The sequence below is a fragment of the Dipodomys spectabilis genome, unplaced genomic scaffold (genome assembly GCF_019054845.1).
Source record: "Dipodomys spectabilis isolate Male_0828 unplaced genomic scaffold, ASM1905484v1 ptg000175l, whole genome shotgun sequence".
In the NCBI taxonomy this organism is placed as follows: Eukaryota; Metazoa; Chordata; class Mammalia; order Rodentia; family Heteromyidae; genus Dipodomys; species Dipodomys spectabilis.
In genome coordinates, this window is record NW_024870852.1 from 6,662,569 (window position 1) to 6,676,452 (window position 13,884).

Below are 13,884 nucleotides of genomic sequence, written 5' to 3' on the forward strand. Positions count from 1 at the left end.
TAACTCCTGTTGCTCCCTGGTGGAAAATGTCCATGTTTGGTGTCTGCCCAAAGGAGAATCTCTATGGAAAGTTTGAGAAAGATTCCCTCTGGCTGGGAATGTGAAGGAAAAAAAAAAAATCTGTGCCTTTCCCATTTGGAAAAAAAAAAAAAAAAAGAAGGAAAGAACATACTTCAGACGTGGTTATTTTGGTCTCACATTCAGAAGGAAGGAGTGGCTTGGGACAGTGCTCACTTGGCCTGGGTGCCTATCACTTCTTTGTAAAAAGCAGACAGAAGGAGCTACACCAAGGTGACACTCCTCTCCCCCAGAACTCTCCTGTCTCTTCTCCACAATCTTATCTTCTCTTTCTGTCCCTTTAGTAGGTATGGCTTACAGCAATCAATGCACAACTCAAGAAGCTTATGTACACAACTTGATGGATTTCTACTTCAGTAAATAACCACATGACTGCTGCCCAAATCTAGATACAAACAGTACTCAGAGAGCTCCCTTGGACCTTTTTCCAGCCAGTGTTCCCCCCTCAATGTTAAGCAAGTTCATTTGGCAGTCACAATATGGACACTCACCCCTGGGTCCTTTAGGGCCATATGACTTTGGGGTTCACCCATGCTACCATCTAGTACCTTCAGTTGTTAGTCTGCCATAGCCATTTAACTCACGAGTTTAAACATGAGACATCTCAGAGCAGTGTGTTAAGATTGATCAAGGGTTGATTCTGCGAAGACCTCTCTCCTTTGGCTCATAAGAATGCTTTCTGTGTCTTTATCTGGTCTTGTGTGTGTGTGTGTGTGTGTGTGTGTGTGTGTGTGTGTGTGTGTGTGTGTGTCCTTATCTCTATTCCTCTAGGTTCCAATGTAAAGACTTCATTACCTCTTTCAAGACCTTATCTCTAAATACCGTCATATTCAGGACACGTGTTGTGGCTGGGTGACAGAACATTTGCTTAATATGTGTGAGGTCCTGTGTTCATTATCTAGTACAGCTAATTAATAAGGTCAAACTCTGAGGCACTAGAGGTTAGAAGTTAGGATTTTGATGTATGACTTTGAGAGGACACAATTGAGTCCATAATACATATAATACCTCTTGGTTCCTTTTTAATTTTAATTTTTAATTTTTTTAATTGTGAAAATACCATACAGAGGGGTTACAATTACATGGGCAAGAAAATGAGTACATTTCTTATCAAGTACTGTTGCCTCCTCCTTTGTTTCCCCTTCCCATCCCTCCCATCCTCCCCCCTCCCCCGACCAAAGTTGTAAAGATCGTTTTTCGACATAACGACTTGTACATCTCATTGTTGCAATGAGTCCACCTGTATCCTTATTTAAACAATTTGTTTTTTCCCTTCCCCTCCACAAATTATGCCAACATCAAATACAGTGAAAACAGGGGTTATACCCTGGGGAAGGGACATACAAAGCAACAAAGAAATCATCTTATAACTATGTTAAAAATAATCACATGAAAGAAAAAAAATGTGAATACTTATCTTGGGGTTCATTTCCCTAACATCAACTTATCTGACCTTTTCTGCTTGACTCAGACATATACTAGTAATTGCAAATAAAGGAAACCATGGGACCTATGTTTCTTTGGGCCTGGCTTAATTCACTTAATATAATTTTTTCCAAGTCTTTCCATTTCCTAACAAATGGGGCAATGTCATTCTTTCTGATGGAGGCATAGAATTCCATTGTGTGTATATATCTTGGTTCCTTTTTAATGCTGAATTGCATTCCACTGTATGACCCTACAAAAATTTATTTATTTTTCTCATTGATGGATATTTGGATTATTTCCAATATGGGACTACTGCAAAATATCGCTGCTATCAACATCTAGTATGTGTTTTGTTGTTGTGTTGTTCTCGTTTTGTCATTGTTGCTTGTTTAGGTTGGGCTTTTTTGTTTTTGTTTTGTTTTGTTTTGTTCCCGTTGGTTTGCTTTTGAGATAGTCTTTCTCCATAGCCCAAGCTGTCCTCAGATTTTCAATCCTCCTGCCTCTGCTTCCTGAGTACCAGGATTACACTCAGCACCATCATACCCTACTCTGCAGTTCCTATCTTCTAGTGAACATGTGTACTCCTTTCTGGTATGTACTATGTTTACCAAGGAGTGCAATGGCTGTGCCACAAACTGTGGATGGGTTCTGCCAAACAATTTTCCAGTGCAGTTGCACAGGGCAGCTGTGCGCTCTCACGAGCAAGGGATGAGAGAACTTATTTCTTAATGCCCTTGCTAGCAATGGTTTTATCACTCCATTTTATCTTATTTTATCTCTCAACAAATCTGAACGTCAGACTGCAGCAAGCCCATCTGCAAAGTCTACACTCCTAGGAACTAGGAAGAACATTTGAATATAAACACACAGGTGACCCTAATTTCCTTTGTGCCCAGAGCTATGGCACCTGTGTCCACCTTCTTCCTGATCAGGGAGGAGATTCCCTACCCTGGGGTCTATAAAGAAGGTTTCTGAGGTGGGAGGGAGCAAAGGGAAGGTGTTGTTGGCCCCCTAAGGTATGATGACTGCCTAATTGCATTTGTCACCTGTCAGAGAGAGCTTAGAAGAAAACTTGGAAGGTCATCCAATGTTTCCTGGATCACAATCTGGCCAGCTTTTGGTGGGAAGGAAATGAATGAGCCTTGGTATAAATTAAAAGCCTGAAGGTATAACAGGAATATTTTAATCTAAAAATTATCCTGCACCTAAGTAGCTGTGCTATCAAATAGACAATGTTTAATTATCACATATTACAAGAAGGTAGCAAAGTCATCGAGGACCTATCTTTTTGCTCCTTCATTCTCAGACCATTGTTTCCAATTACAAGACAATTGCCTCTGCTCTAGGTGCCACATCCACGTTCAAAGCAAGAAGAAAGTAGAATGTGTAACGCCAATTAGCACATAGCTCATGTGTGTCTCTTTAATTTCATTGGTCAGAACTGTGTCACATGGTGCCAGCCCCCACCCAGTAAGGGTTGTAAGGGTTTCTGGGAAATTCAGTATTGGCAAGAAAGGAACAGATATTTACCGATTACCATGGCGGTCTGTCTTAGCCAATCATGATTTGTCTCCAGAGGTTGGGCACATTGCCACTCTAAACAAACTTTTCAGTTGGGATTATGAACACTAACCCATGTTTTGTAAGAATAACAGTACATTAATTTAAGCCTAATTCTAAAAATGTTTTAGCTGAGTAGATGAATGAACCACCAAACAGCCTAGAGGTATGGCCATCTGGTTGGCTTTATTGAGAGCCAAATATAGAAAATAACTTGTTAGTGACCCCAGATAGGAGAATTTAGAGGGTTGGTTATAAAGGAAGGTAGAATAGAAATTCTCAAAAGGGCACAGAGTCTCTTTTATACTTCAAGATCATTCACTGAAGACTTCCAACAGGACCTAGAATTAACCAACCACATGATCTTTCCTCCAAAAGGCTGGGGACTCAAGTTAGACCCAAGTAGGTTTGTTGAGTATCTGTAGTGCTGACTGGCTCAGGAGAGTTCTATTCAGCCCAAGCTAGTGACTGTCATTCCCAATGGGAGCAAGAAGTGAACTCATAAAATGCTCTAGGCCAGGACAGGATCTGGGTTCTTGTTGGGGTCTCACATACTCTAACAATCTCTTCATCTCAATGGGGCTGCTGTAGTTTGAGTCTTAAAGGCTCATGTGTTAAAGGCTTGGTCCTCAGTCTATGGCATTATTTGGAGGCAGAGGAACCTTTGAGTCGGGGAGAGGGGGGTTCTGGTGGGACTAGAGATCTGGCTCAAGTGGTAGAGCCTTTGTTTAGGAAAATCAAGGCCCTGAGTTCAAACCCTCATACTGACAGAAGGAAGGGAAAAAAGAGGTGGAGCCTGGTGAAAGGTCATAGACCATTGGGGACATTCTCTCAAAGGAGATCATGGCACCTCTGGCTCTTACTCTACTCTTTTTTTGCTTCTGGATGTGAGGTGAGGGCTTGCTTTGCCAGATGCTCCATATCCTGCCACAGATCCAGACATAGTGGGCCAAGCAGCCACAGCTGGAAACTTCCAAAACTCTGAGTCAAATAAACCTTTTCTCCTTTCAAGTTGTTTATCTCGGGTACTTTATTATAGTACTGGGAAGCTACATAACACAAGGGCTCACCACTATTTGTGAGAATTGAACAAGTAGATCCCCAGACTCAAAGGTCTGCCCTCTCAGCTCCAAACAAACATTCTTCAGCACTACAACATCTGTGGGACTCACTTTCAGAGATTCTCAGGGCCCAACATTCCTAGATTCAAATCCAAGCCCCACCCCCCATCCCTCATAAGCCTTGTGACTTTGAACAAATTATTTAACTCCTTTGTATTCATTTATTCATCTAAGTAACAGAAATAAGAATACGTTACCGAAGAGGAAGAGGTCACCTGGTTCCTACTCCAATATGAACTCCCAAGTGGTGGTCATGTTGTCAAAACCTGTGAGGACTCCTTTGTCCTTCTTGTCTCTTTGTAGCTCCTGGCAGTATCCCTCAGAGCCTTTGCTTCTTTCTGAAGCTCCTCCTTCCTTTTCTTCCACTCCCCTCTCCTCATTTTCCCTCTTTCCCAGACCTTGCTTCTTATCCTGCCTTAAGGAATTTTCTTGTCCAGTCGCTCCTCAAATGCCAGTGTTGCTAAGCACCTAAAGCGATACTCTACTCATCTCATTCAAAGCAAGAGTAATGTAAATTTAAGCAAGGATATATCATTTTTCACTCATTAGATTAGCAAACTATGAAGTGTTTGGCAAGTCTCTGATATGTTCTTCCTCCCTGGTGTAACCCCTGTTTTCACTGTATTTGATTCAGGCATCTGGAATATACATTTCTAATTTGGAGAGGGGAAGGGAAATAACAAAATGCTGAAATAAGGATACAGGCTGACCCATAGTAACAGTGAGATGTACAAGACACTATGTTAAAAATGAACTTTACGACTTCAGTGGTGAGGGAGGAATTGGGGAGGTGGGGAAGGAAGGGATAGTTGGGGGAAAAACAAAGGAGGGGGTAACAATGCTAAAGAGGAAATGTATTCATTACCTTACTCATAGAACTGTAACCCCTCCATACAGTATCTTTACAATAATATATATATATATGTATATATATATATATATATGTATATATATATATATATATGTATATATATATATATATATATATATATATGAAACAGGTACTCCCAGATGGGCACTGTGGGAGTATAATTGGCAAATTCCCTTTGGAAGGATTTATGTAGGACAACTTGGTACAACCAAAAATGTAAGTGTCTGAGAAGATTCAACACAGAAGTTCAATTTGCAAGAATTTGTTCTAGAGATAAAATCAACTTGACACCTGTCCAATGCCCATTTTCTCCTTTCCAACCAAAACTGATTTTGGTAGAAGCAATGAGGCAGACCAAAAGTCATTTTCTAGCTTCCTTTGAGATGAAAACAATGGCTTGGCACAAGTCTAGCCAATGAGATATAAGCAAAAATTATTTGAGAAGCTTCTATGAAATCTTCAAAGGATAACAGACTCATCGGACAATACATCTTCTATCTTTTATTGTCTTCCTCCCTTCACCTCCCATCTACCTGGAATGTAGATGTGGTTGCTGAATGTGGTGCAGCTATCTTGTGGCCATAAGAAAAGGACATGGAGAACGAATACTGGTATCACTGAGTCACTAAACCCGTGCCAGTATTTGCCTAGCCCAGATTTCTCATTACATAAGAGAAAAACCTTTTTTTTTTTTTGCCAAGTCCTTGTTGTTTGTGAAAGAGAAAATGTAAACCCAGGTAGGAAGTAACCCAAAGAAAGTAACCCAAAAGACCACGCAGACAGAAGTAGAAAGATTTATTGCCAGCAGAGCTGACCAGGCCAAGTTCTCATGAGGAAAGGGAGAAAATGGCGCCATCTGGCTCTCTGGAGGCCCCCTTTAAAGCGGAGGCCGGAAGTAGGCGGTACCTCGCCTACTGCGCAGGCGCTGCCAGTGAGGGCAGAGATTAAGGCCTGCGAGGTGGGTGTTTCCTTACAGTTTGAATTTTCCAATACATGCAGCCAAAACTGACCCCTAAATAGTGTTTGTATGTACAATTATTTTCTGTAATATTGTTTACATGGAAAAAGCCTGAGCTAGTTATGGTAGTGCATGCCTATAATTCCAGCACTGGTGATGCTATGGCAAGAGGAAGATAAATTCAACACCAATGTGGGCTACATAATGAGTTCCTAACTCAGAGAAGAAAAGCCCTAGAAATGTATTATATTCCTACTTATAGGGAACTAGTCAATAAAATTATAGGCTATGTACATGATAGAATATTACATAATTGTGCCGGGCGCTGTTGGCTCACGCCTGTAATCCTAGCTACTCAGGAGGCTGAGACCTGAGGATCGCGGTTCAAAGCCAGCCCGGGCAGGAGATCTCAACCATGAGACTCTTATCTCCAATAAACCACCAGAAAACCGGAAGTGGTGCTGTAGCTCAAGTGGTAGAGCGTTCGACTTGAGCTGAAGAGCTGGGGGACAGTGCCCAGGCCCAGAGTTCAAGCCCCACGACTGACCAAAAAAAAAAAAAAAGAATATTACATAATTGTATAAAGGAGGCAGATATTTTTCACACTAATAAGAAGTGGCATGCCAGATGTTCAGCTAAAATTTGAAAGACAGATAAAGAAAAGTAAACACTGTGTCCTAACGTTTATGTAAAGCTGGGGGATTGTTTTTGGTGAGGCGGGGAGGAGTTGTTTTATCTTGGTGGTAGTGCCAGAACTCTGGGCCTGGGTACTGTCTCTGAGCTCTTTCACTCAACACTAGCACTCTACCACTTTGAGTTCTACTGCCTATGTAAAGCTGTTTTAGAGATGCAGAATATCTCCAGGGTGGGATAGGGTTGCCAGGATAAGAGGTGTAAGGGAAACATGCTAGTCAGTTTATATCTGATGTTCGAATGCTAATCCTGTATACCCTTATCTCCTCAAGGATTTCTTGATTAGATTTGTGTACTGCTTTATGAGGCAGACAGACAGACAGACAGACAGACAGACAAAGGTTAGGACTGGTTCCCTTCATTGACTGACCCCCACCCCATCCCTAACCACTTAGCTGGGTTACAGGAACCAAACCAAATCTGAATGCATACTTCCTAATCCTCCAATGAACATCCAATCATCCATTGGACATCAGCACAAGAGAGTCCCCCAATCACCCAACTCAGTACATCAACATGTCCAAATCGCAGCCCTACTTCCCCCACCCCCGTGTTCCAGCCGCCAGCCAGCGGTGCCCACTCAGTAGCCCAGCCATCTGTGAAAGGAGGAATCACTCCAAGTCCTGCTTTCTTCTTTCTCAAACTTTCCCCCGCCTCCCATCTGGTATCCTCCATTTCCCTAGAGAGCCCACACTAGTCAGCATCTTCCAGAAGCCTAGGCAGATGCCGTACCTGCAGTACCTACATTAAGGCCCCTGCCTTGCCCCTCTGTACCTTGAGCCACACTTGCCAGCAATGTTCACCATCTTCCCCTCTAGGTTGGAGTAGCTGCCACGGGAAGAGGTCTTTCTCTGCTAAACTCCTCCCAGCCACAGTGGGATCACACAATGATTACCCAAGCAAAAGATGCGAACATCATCTCAGCTCAGGCCCCTGCCCTCACCCCACGGTATCCTCACCTGTCAACTTCTGGACTTGTGGATTTGTGTCCTTCACTGCAGCCTGTGGCTTTTTTGTTTTGTTTTGCTTATGTTTGTGTTTGTACCCATCCTGGGGCTTGATCTCAAGGCCTGGACGCTGTCCCTTAGCTTTTTTTGTCCAAGGTGAGCCCTCTACCCCTCGAGTCACAGCGACACATTCAACTTTTTGGTGATTAATTGGTGAAAAGAGTTTCACAGACTTGTCACAGACTGGCTTTGAACTTCAACCCTCAGATCTCAGCCTCCTGGGTAGCTAGGATTATAAGCATGAGCCATCTGCACCTGACAGCAGCCTCGGTTTTATTCCAAACCTCAATCCTTCTCCATGATGGTAGTCACATCCTCCAACTACTTTCTCTCAATCCAGTGTGACCTCACAAACACTAATGTCATGGAATATTGAAATATGATCTTGCCATTTCACCCACCAGAAAAAGAGTGGGGGGAGAGAGGACAAAGAGGGAGGGAGAGAGAAGAGAGGGAGATGGGGAGAAAGGAGAGAAAGGAGAAAGAGGGAGGGAGAGAAGGAAAAGAAGAGAGGGAAGAGGGAGGGTGGGAAGGAGAGGGAGAAATATTGCAAAGCCTCCCTGGGTGATTATCTACCTTTGCAGCCTCAGGGTCTCTCTCTAAGATCCTCCCATTACAGCCTCAAACCACTAAGTCTTGGCCTTGGCTTCAGCCATGTGAAGCCATGTGTACTTTCTCCCAAGTGTCATTGCTTCCAATCTCTGTGCCTGTGCACACATGTTAGTCTACCTGGAGCACTTATACTTCCCACTTCAAGCTGTCACTTTCAGGTATACTGTTCAAACACGGCTCAGGGAAATCTCCCTCCCAGAAGCACCTATAACTCCCTAGCCTGCCAGGGGACCTCGCCCATGGTGCCACCTCCAAACTATGAGTTCTTAGGAGAGGAGTATGTGTCATTTGACTTCTATCCCTGGATCCTAGAAAAATGCCAAATAGATGGGGAAACTCTCATTAATTTAACTCTCATGAACTCTCACATGTATTTAGGGGGTTTTCCTCCTTTTTTGGTAATTTATTAGAGAGAGAGTCTCATGGACTTTCCTGCCCAGGCTGGCTTTATTTTTTTTTTAATTTATATTTTAGTTTTATTGTCAATTGTTGTACATAGGGGTTACAGTTACATAAATAAGGTAGTGAGTACATTTCTCATTGAACTTGTTACCAGGCTGACTTTGAACCACAATCCTCAAATCTCAGCTTCCTGAATAGCTAGGACTACAAACATAGCCACCAGTATCCGGCAACATGTTTATTTTAATGAGGGGATCTTACCATAGTGCCCAGGCTGACCTTGAACTTGAGATCCTCCTGCCTCAGTCTCTGGGATTGCATGCATGCAAGTGCCACCACTTTAGTTCTCAGTAAATGTTGAATGATTGAATGAGAGATGAACAGTCTAGGTAGAATAAAATCAGACATATGAATTACCCAACACCAAGCAGGCACACGGCAGCTTGATCAATTTACACTTTCCTTTCTTCCTTGCTCCTGTGATCCATTTCCCCATGTCTTTCTGCATACAGCAGGGTCCCTCTGACAGTAAAGCTGCATGTATGGTTGGTGTTTGGACTCAGCTGCCCACATACATCATCCCTTCCATGCTTGAAATTCTCAAGTCCCCAGAGGGTCTTACAAACAACCCCAGAGGCTCTCCCCGACATGGCATCTGCCCCAGCCCTGCCTCCACCTCCAGGAAGCAAAAAGCCACTATCTTCTGGTCCGTTTCTTCCTGTGGGGCCCTGACCACACAGCTGGGATCTGGATCTTTGATCCTTACAGCCATCAAGAGTGCAGAGCATTCATGGTTAATTCCCACTGCTGCTTCTCTCTAAATCCGAACCGTGACCAAGGGAAAGAAAACAGGATCGTGGAGCACGAGGGCCTGGAAGCCATAGGAACAGGATGTCCTTTCCGCTGCTCTCCAACTCCATCGGGGGAAGGAGGCTTTAATTGGTCAAACTATGTGGGTTTTGTTGAAAGAAAATGCCATAAAATGAAATATGATTCACACTTAGCACAGCCGGGTTGGGGAGGGGGGTTTGTGAGGTCCCACCAAGGGGAAGTGGATCAAAGTGGGTTGAAGGTGAGAGGCAGAACTCCCATGATCCTCAGGGCCACAGGACACATCCTGGGATACCCTGGAGCCCTGCATCAGGCTACAATGACCGATGCCACTTCACCTCAGCTTCACAGCTGGGTCTCTAGTGATGATCTCATACCAGCCTCTTGCACCCTGAAAGTAAGGAAGGAGGAAGGAGGCCCAAGAGCTGGGGCCAAAACAGAGGAGGCCAAGAGGGACACCTGTGCCCAAGCAGAGGCACCCAGGAAAGAGCTACCCTTGCCTCATTGCCTACCTCTGTTCCTTCTCTCCATCTTCACACCCAACAGCATCAAAGCAGAGAGTGGTGGGAAACCTCTCCAAAAGGAAAATGGGAGCTCATAGTCTATCCCGAGAAAAGAGTTGGAGACAGCAGTGAAAATGCCAAAAAATAAAAATAAAGGATATCACACTATCACAAACAGCTGTATGACCCACTCCCTGATAGATTCCCATCTTTCTACCTGGACCTTTACCATCGATGCTCATTTGATCTGCCTCCTTATCTAGACAACCCAGAGGAGAGACACAGCCATTCCCAGGGCTTATGAAGAAGAGTTAGAGTGGTGGTGAGGATTCTCTGTGTGTGGGCCTGCTGACAGAGGAAGAGTGGGAGGAGGAGGAGGAGGGCAGGAAGGTGGGTGGTAGAAAGGTGGAGGAAGGGGAGCTCCAAAGAAGCAGAAAGGAGCTAAATGAGGTGGAGGCCATATGTTCTTGGTGGCAGTAATCTCTACATCCGCCTGGTTTTCTCCGACAGCCTAGCAATGCCGCGTGGGCATAGAGGTGGGTGGCTGCATTGATTCAAGGCTAAACAATTTTTAGGATGATCCGGGTAGAGGGGCAAAGAGGCAAAGGATTTTTTAGGCCCCTAACGGGGACCATGACAGAAATATGTATTTCTAGTGACTCAGAAGGTAAGCGGATGCTATGTTATCTCAAAGGAGGAGGAGTTCCTTTTCCAGAATATTATAAGCTGATGACATAAAAGTGAAATCCAGGGGAATGTGACATAAGCTTTGTTTTTGGTGGACAGAAGGTCCTGGGAATAGCCTGATGTTGTAAGAATGTATTTGCAGGAGAATGGCACTCAGGAAGGAAGGGTGAACACGGAAACACCTAAGGGTAGATGGGTGGGTAGGAGGTGAGGGGAACAGATCAGAGGGTCTCCAGAAAAGCCTTACCTTTGAACACAGTCCACTTATCATGAAGTGGACTGACATTCAGGCCAAACAGCTTACAAGAATTCGTAATGCTTGTCTTTGCAGTTCTTCTTGGTAGAAATGATCATGTGTCTGCTTGAGTAAGTGTGATCCCCTCTTATTAGGTGGAAATATGCAAGCTTTTACTGGAAGATACTGAAGGATTTCACATTTGTTACAACAGAGGAAAGGCGGCAGAGAGGAAAAGAGGCAGTCAAGCATGGTATTCTCTTTATCACAAGCCGTAAATGCAAACGCACATTATAAAAAGGAGGAGGAAGAAGAGGAAGTCTAGGGACTGGAGGACGATGAGGCATGTTTGTTTTTTTTTTTTTGGTTGGTTGTGGGGCTTGAACTCTGGGCCTGGCGCTATGTCTTAGCTCTTCAGCTCAAGGCGAGCACTCTACCACTTGAGCCACAGCACCACTTACGGTTTTCTGAGTGGTTTATTGGAGATAAGAGTCTCACAGACTTTCCTGCCCGGGCTGGCTTTGAACTGTGATCCTCAGATCTCAGCCTCCTGAGTAGCTAAGATTACAGGTGGAGGAAGATGGGGGAAGGGGGAAGGAGACTAAAGAGGAGGGAAGAGCAGGAAGAGGAGAAAGAGAAGGAAGGGGGAGAAAAAGCCAGACTAATCAATCCACTCACCTTGTACATCATAAAAACCCAAGATTAGTGTGATGACAGCAATTGAGAAAGGCTTCCTGGAGGAGGCAGGATTTGACCAAAGAAAGGTCAACAGGAAGCATGTATCTCAGGTCAAGAGTTTGGGCTAAATGGGCTGGGAAGGTGGCTCAGTGGTAGAGCGCTTGCCTTACAAGCCTGAGGCCCTGGGTTCGATTCCTCAACACCATATAAGAAAAAAGAAAAAAGCCAGAAGTGGCGCTGTGGCTCAAGTGGTAGAGCGCTAGCCTTGAGCTGAAGAGCTGAGGGACAGCGCCCAGGCCCAGAGTTCAGGCCCCACAACCGGACCCAAAAAAAAAGAGTTTGGGCTAAGTGAGGGAACAGATGTCCTGTTCTCTGATAGCAGTTTCTTCCATCCAGAAGCAAAGAGAGCTTAGATCCCAGGGACAGGATGAAGGGCACAGATGTCCCCTGAGGTCGAAGCAGATAGAAATGGTGGATCAAGAACCCTGGATGAACCAATGTGTTTGGGACCAATGGGAGCTGTGAGTAAGGTTGGCATGGCCAAGAAGGAACACTGAAGACCAAGTATGTCCACTTTGCAGTCATGCCTGGCACTGCCCCCTGGGAGAGAAGGAGGCAGGCCACTTAACACGTGGTCCCCTGACAGTACTAGGCTGGCTCACATCTTATCAGAGTCTTAGTCTCAGACTGAGGTCCAATGTCCTGGTGTTTGTTTTCCTCTTCAGAACCCTGTTCTCTGAACCTCAACTAAGGTCCATTTACCCAAGCAAATGGGACCAGTCTAACCTTCCTCCCATTCCTCCTCTTCCTTCACTTCCTCTTCTTTCTCTTCTTCCTTTTCCTTCTTTTTTCTCTCTCCTTCACTCTCTTTTCCTCCTTTCCCCTCTCTCCCCTCCCTTCCTTTCTCTGTCTCCATCCATTCTCTCTGTGTCTCTGTCTGCTCTCCTCTCCTCTCCCATCCTCTCCTTTCCTCGCCCATCCTCTCCTCTCCCTTCTCTTCCCCTCTCTTCTCCTCTCCTCTCTTCTCTCAGTGTAGAAAGAATCCCTGATGAGAAGTCCAGGTCTGATCAGGCCAACCAAATGTTCATCTCTGGACCTCCCCTGTTCTCTATTAAAACAACGGGATCCATTATGCCAGTCTTGTCTTTCCTGGGGCATATTCAGATGAAACAAGGTAAACTTACAGGAAAGCTCTTTGGAAACTTTCAAATGTTGTGAAGGTTTATTTTGATTATTATTCATGTCTGATTTCACCGCCTCTGTGGAGCCCCAGCTCGAGTTAGTGCCTACACAATGCCAAAACAACCAGTCAAATCCATCAAAAAGTCACTCAATTGAATGGGAAAAAATGCAGGCAGCTCTGTTGTACATTATCAAAAAAATAAAGCCATGGGCAGATTACTGGTGTTTGTGAGAATATGCAGTAGGTTGTTCTAGGCACTGATCTGACTTTTTTTCTCTGGCATTCACCTCCCATGAACCAGGGGGAAAAAAGACAATGAAAAAGTCAAGGCCTTCAATTGATTCCCAGGCATGAGCCTGGCCTCAAGATGACAGGCTAGGGGACAGGATGGAAAGACAGAAATTCTCTCTTGCCCCCTCAGTCTCGGGCCAGTGACTTTTCTTTTGCTTGTCTTCTTCTCCAGCTCAGATGCCACCTTAGAAGGTCCCCACATGGGCTAGAGGGAAAGAAAGAACCACCTGAACAGACTGCCAAACCAGCAAACCCAGCAAGACCATTGACACTGGAATCCAGAAGATGGGGGACCAAAGCAGGAAGGGTTGACATCTGGGGAGAGGGAAGATGCTGAGATAAGAGGATGTTTTTAAAACATTAATGTCCCCAGAGGCTTGCTTCAGAGTGACAGGCGAGAAACTCAAGCCAGTTTGTCTTGATCCATGTGGGCAGTTCTGCTAAGCATTTTGCTGGAGGAAAAGATAGAATCTAATTTTTAAGAAGAAGGTTGGCATCCACCCATGAGTTTTATTTATGCAGGCCTCCCTAACACACCATTCTCATCAGGAGGTTTCTGGCTCTAAAATGAAATTTCTGGATGCAAGTGGGAATATATATGAGTGAAAAGCCACGCTGCATCTTGACTTTGATTCTATCGGCTAACAAGTTCGTCCCCAGCATCTATGCATTCCTAATCCCCTGCTGGAGGCTGATGGGAGGTTGAGGGAAGAAGAGCTTGTGGAGACAGATAAAACCCACAAGCA